The sequence below is a fragment of the Amblyomma mixtum genome, chromosome 3 (assembly GCF_055824585.1).
Source record: "Amblyomma mixtum isolate Tamu chromosome 3, ASM5582458v1, whole genome shotgun sequence".
In the NCBI taxonomy this organism is placed as follows: Eukaryota; Metazoa; Arthropoda; class Arachnida; order Ixodida; family Ixodidae; genus Amblyomma; species Amblyomma mixtum.
This window is the reverse complement of record NC_143014.1, coordinates 195,104,538-195,110,325: the sequence shown is the minus strand read 5'-3', so window position 1 is coordinate 195,110,325 and position 5,788 is coordinate 195,104,538.

The window sequence follows — 5,788 nt, the reverse complement described above, 5'->3', positions numbered from 1 at the left end:
CTGGGGATTTGTGTGGTACAGTACATCCGTGCTTTAAAACGCATGCAAGACGAATTTGCGCGCCCTCCAGACTCTACATGTTCAGGCTCTTCGCACATGACTGGGTTTCCCTTGCAGCGCATCAACAATTGCAACCACTGCTGTCGCCAAGGGCTACCCGTTTTCGACGTATATAGCCCTTGACATACTGACGACTCACATACGTCATCGAACAAGGATTCCTTAGCATCACTTTGTGTCAGTTCTAGTGCAGACATCACACGCTGCGTTTTCAAAGGTAATGGCAGCCCACCAGTCCATCCCATCGCAGTTCACCCCAGCGGCACCATCTTCCTCTGCGCTGTGGTGACTGCAGTAGCCATGGTTGCGCCTTACAATCCCGGCGATAGGGAAGAAATCGGACTTACCGACGCTGGCCCATAAACAGTGGGCACTCTTCCTACTCCACGCCGGGTATAGTGACCGGATTAATGTATATACAGATGGCTCTGTCTCATCCGCTTGTTGATCTTGAGCCGTGGTCATTCCTGCGAGACAGGTTAGTATTAAATAACTAATTTCGCATCGAACACCCCCCCCCCCCCCCCCCCCCCCCGTATCAGAATTGACCGCGCTCTTCGTGCAGCTGTGCAGTACATCGGTACTCAAACACCTCATAAATGGGCTGTATTCTGTGATTCGAAAGCTGCCCTACAATTCTGAATTGTGCTTTACACCATGGCGACCACGAGGAACTCGTAGGGATGACAAGACATCTACAGCACCAGGCACTTAGACTGGGTCATGACATCATCTTCCAGTGGCTACCAGGACACAGTGGCATTGTTGGAAACGTCAAAGCTGATGCTGCAGCTCGATCGGTCCCCGGCAGTGCCAACATTGTCCGGATACCACTGACAAAAGCCGACGCAGCAAACAGCTGCGAGCGCTTGATCGGAACGAGACACTAGCGTTATCGGATACCACTGACAAAAGCCGACGCAGCAAAACAGCTGCGAGTGCTTGATCGAAACGAGACACTAGTGTTATGGTCTACCCCTGGAAACTCGGTATGCCGTTTGCACCACCTCGACCCCTTACTTGAATTCAATCCACCGTCCAGCCTCTCCCCCTGCGATGCTACGCTGTTGTGTCGCCTGTGACTGGGAGTGGCGTTTACAAATGCCTGCTCCCACTTAATCGCAATGACAGACTCTCCTGCGTGTGAGAACTGCGGGTGCAACGAGACAATTGAGCATCTACTTTGTGACTGCCCTTGGTTTGGGCGTAAACGTGTCCTCCTGGCTGCAAAGCTCCGCCGCTTAGATTCTTGTCCCCTCACAGAAGCCAAGATTCTGGGTCCTTGGACTAAACCTTCGTCTTAGAGAACATTTGTGAAGGCGCCTTTCAAATTCTTCAAGGACTGATTATTGAGCTCAAGGTTGTGAACTTTCAGCGTGCGCCCTGTGTACCCTGTTAGTGACGGCCTACGAACACGTGAAAAAGTGATCTCCCTTTCCTCTCGCCCCTTTCTACCTCTCCCTCCGTTCCCCCTTCCCACGTGTAGGGTATCGTACTGGGCGTGTTTCTGTTTTCTCTCTCTCTCTCTCTCTTAACGGTAGCTTGACCGTCGGCCGTAATAAGCAAGCGTTCGTTATAACTGCACCCGTTTTAAGTGGGCTCATGGTTAAAGAATGCAGCGCGAAAAGACAAGGACAAACGAAGAAGTGGACAGGACTGGCGCTGTCTTAAGTGGGCTCGACTGTATGTCGATGTTACAATAACTTCTCAGCCCACTTGATCGATAATGGTTGTCTTTCACAGCCAGTGTGCACTTCACCATCTGTGAAAAAAGGTTGCCCGATATCTCCACTGCACTTCGCTCTGTTCTTAGAATGAGTGTGTATCAGTATTGTGAACAGTAGTGCCGTTCGTGGTTTTTGTATTTTCTCTAATGAGCTCAAGGTATTAAGTTATGCTCGTGATTTTGCGCTTTTGCGTGTTGACAAGGCAAGCAAGGACGAAGTTGTTCGTATAACGGAAGAGTTTGGCTTAGTTTAAGGTACTTGCATCAATCGTTCTAAGAGTCGTGGTACGTCTGTGGTTTGGTATGTGCGGTTCTACTCCTGTTGAATACGGTGGTGTTACATGGACTCGTAGACCACCCACGCACCTTAATGTCTCATTGAATGCCCATAAACACAGTGTACGTCAGTGGGAACAACGCCTGTCAACTTTACAGCGCTTTGTTCACACTTTTGTCTCCCGTGGTCTCTCGATACTGAGCACAGCGATGACCTGTAACCTGTTTGTGGCGACCAAACTTTATTATGTACAAATTATACATTGCGCTAGACTTTATATGCAACGTTCACAGAGTGTTTGTTACTTTTGTGCGGGATTCCTCTTAAACTATGAGACGTGATAACCTTCTTCGACCTGTCAGCAATGGTGGCCTCGATTTAGTTCAACTTTATGTGCGAGACAGTGTTTCGCGTTTCAGGTTTTTCAGAGACACTTCTCACATGAGAGTTCGTGCGTTCTTGCAAGGCAATTTGGTCACTGTTTGGCCGGCTTTTACTGTGCCTTCTTATATTTGTGATCGTTCTTGTTTATGGAGGCTAATTCATGAGGTGTATTCTGCTGTTCGTTTTTTTTTTTGCTGCTGAATTCTTGTTTTGTTTTCAGTGTCAGGAAAAAAATTGACAAGGAATCGATTGCTATGCTCTTCCGTCCGCCATGTACCGCTCCGTAAACTTTGGCCTGTCTGGACATGACATACTTTCTAGAGTGCGTAAAATGCCTCTCTCGCCCTTTACTATCTATTATGAGCTACACACTGAGACATTGCCCGTTAAAACATGGCTAGAAGAAAAAGGCATTTTTGTGTCTTGTGTTAAATTCCACCTCTGTGAGTCTCCAGAAACAACTCAACATTGCTTCATCGCAGCGAACATGTCCTACAGCGAACATTGAAAGAGCGAATTAATTTGACTGCGCATACTGTATGATATCTTACTGACCTGCATTATGTTGCCGAAACCCTAGACATGTTCTTTATTATTGTACTGCACAACCCATATAAAATTAGCATTATGGACCGGCATTGTGAATCTTTTGTATCAACAAAATCCCACTTCATCCGAATGGTTGTTAATCTCAGGGGAGTGTATGCCCAGACAGACTTCAAACCGGAGCGGCACTCCCCTCTTTGTCATGTACTCAGCCTTGCTTCCATTCTAGGGCTTCGTTACCTGGACGTGTCGTGTTTGAACTGGTTTTCATACTGCTTTCTAATTACATTGTAGGTAGGTCATGCACATACAACATATTTCACGGTAATAAATACCCCGTGTAAACAAAGAAAAAAGCGCTGATGGCCGAGTTGTCTATAAGGCACCGGGAAGCAAAGCTGCTCTGTTTATGCTGCTGGTGATTCGAATCTCGCTCTGCGTGAGGTAAGTTTTTTTCTGCCCCCTTCCATTCGGACGGAAAAGGTTTATGGTTTATGGGGATTTAACGTCCCAAAGCGACTCAGGCTATGAGGGACGCCGCAGTGAAGGGCTCCGAAAGTTTGGACCACGTGAGGATCTTTAACGTGCACTGACATCGCACAGTAGACGGGCCTCTAGAATTTCTCCTCCATCGAAATTTAACCCACACGGCCGGGATCGAACCCGCGTCTTTCTGGTCAGCAGCCTAGCGCCATAACCTCTGAGCCACCGCGGCGGCATTCGGACGGAAAAGCTCAACTTCATGTTCTTCTTCTGCTTAGGCTTCATGTTCTCCTTAAGCTTCGGACCATGTTCGATCGAGTTTGCAGAGAATGTTAGGTAAAAACATTTGATGTTTCAAGGAGTTCAATGTCTGTGCACCGAAAGGTTTGCGGCATGCTGCTGCACCACATTACTTCTGCGCAATGGGGGAATGAGGCCGCCTTAGGGAGGCATCGCTGCGAGGCTTGAAGCTCACAATTATTCTCTATCCTGCTTCGGCCTTCATACTGCAGTATTCGCCATCTGTTACGTCCAAAACTGCGAAATCCACTGGCTCGTTTGACTTTACATAACTTAGCCAAGAATAAAATCCCGACCAGTTTTCGAACCCGCGTCTACATTCCCTCGACCCCGACCTGCAGCTCCGATTTCCATACACCCTACCACTACGCGAAGCAACTTGCTCTGTCGCCTGTGCCTTGGCGTCACATTCACAGACCACTACTTCTTTGTTATTGGTATGGCTGAGAGCCCTGATAGACCTGCAGGGGCGACGGGACTATCGCACACGTTCTCTATGCGTGCTCTACACGCAGTGCCGAAAGGCAGTCTCTATGCCGTGAGCTGGAGCGTCTTGACCCACGCCCGCTGACGGAGATGAAGATTCTCGGACAGTTGGCAGCGGCGATCGTCGGTGGCGAATGCCTTGCAGGCTCTGTTCCGTTTCTTGAGGGCATCGGACCTGCATGACAAGCTATGATTTCGGTGCACGCTAATTGCTCACTGACTTCCTAATTCTATTAGCTCTCTTTCTCTCCTTTAAATATATATCTTCACATCACTTCCCCCAGTGCAGGGTGCAAACAGGTTTTTGTCCCGGTTAACTTCCCCGCCTTTTCGTCTCTTCCTAGCCAAGAAAGGCTGCTCGAATAGCAAGTACCGGGCAACGTGGTTGCCTAACAGACGTATGAAAATGCTTACAACAGGCGAACTCTTATTTTGCTATTTAGCTACTATAAGGGGATGCATAAATGTCGATACTACACGAAAGCTAAACTGATTCGAATACAGCTTTTTGTGGAGAAAGGAAATAACTGCAGTCTACTAGTGGATGAAGCATCATAGGAATTTGTTCCCGAAGTTTTAAGTTAACGATCAATGGAACAAACTAGAGCTGAAAGTTTTATTTTATGCCAGACTTTGTGGGCAATTCCTCTGCGCGGGGACGCACAGGCAGTCACTCGAGGCAGGACTTTGTACAAAGGGTTTATTCTCACATCAGGGGGGCCGGTCGTCGTCGTGGCAGCTGGGTCAGGTGGTCCTTTCGCAGAGCTGGTCCAAGAGCGAGAGAGCGCGAGCCTTCCCGGTCTCGCCTTATAAAGGCTTTCTCCCAGCCTCGCTCCCCCCGCCTCCCCCACTCGGGAAGAAGGGGTCCGAGGCTACCCGCGGTGAGCGGCGCGAGATTTGACTTGCCCGCGAGCAGACCCTACATCTTTCATACAGACATTATCGCAGCTACTTGTAGATAATGTTTCGCCACAGCGCCGCTATTTAGCTGCTATTTACCATCATGGACTTGTTGATTTCTGGCTGTGCGTAGCATCAGTTCTCTTAAGGAAATGGTTGCTCTCCGTGAATGATCTCAAAACATAGGCTGATTTATGACCAACTATTGGAGGTGGTGATTGAATGGATGGAAACAGTGCCTATTGCATAATTAATTTTTTTACCTTCATTCTCTGAAAATAAAAAAGGGGGGGGGGGGGGGGGGGGCTGGAGTGTGGCTCTTCACAAGAACCGCTACAGTTTCTGTGTATAACCTACCAACTTGAGATCGTCGTTTAAAAAAAAAAATGCTCTTTCGCCTCATGTGCGATGGCGCTCATACGTAGCGCACATAACAGCTGGTAGTGCAGTGTTATAGGCCGACATACGAAGCGAATTTCGGCGTCGAGGAGATGCTGCATTCTCTTGTTCCGAGAAGAGCAGCGGCCCTATAGCAAGTTTCATAACATGCTCTCGCGCGCTTTGATCTACCCGTATATAAGCGAACGTCGAAAGCAAGCACGTCCACAGTGCTCAGCGTGGCACGT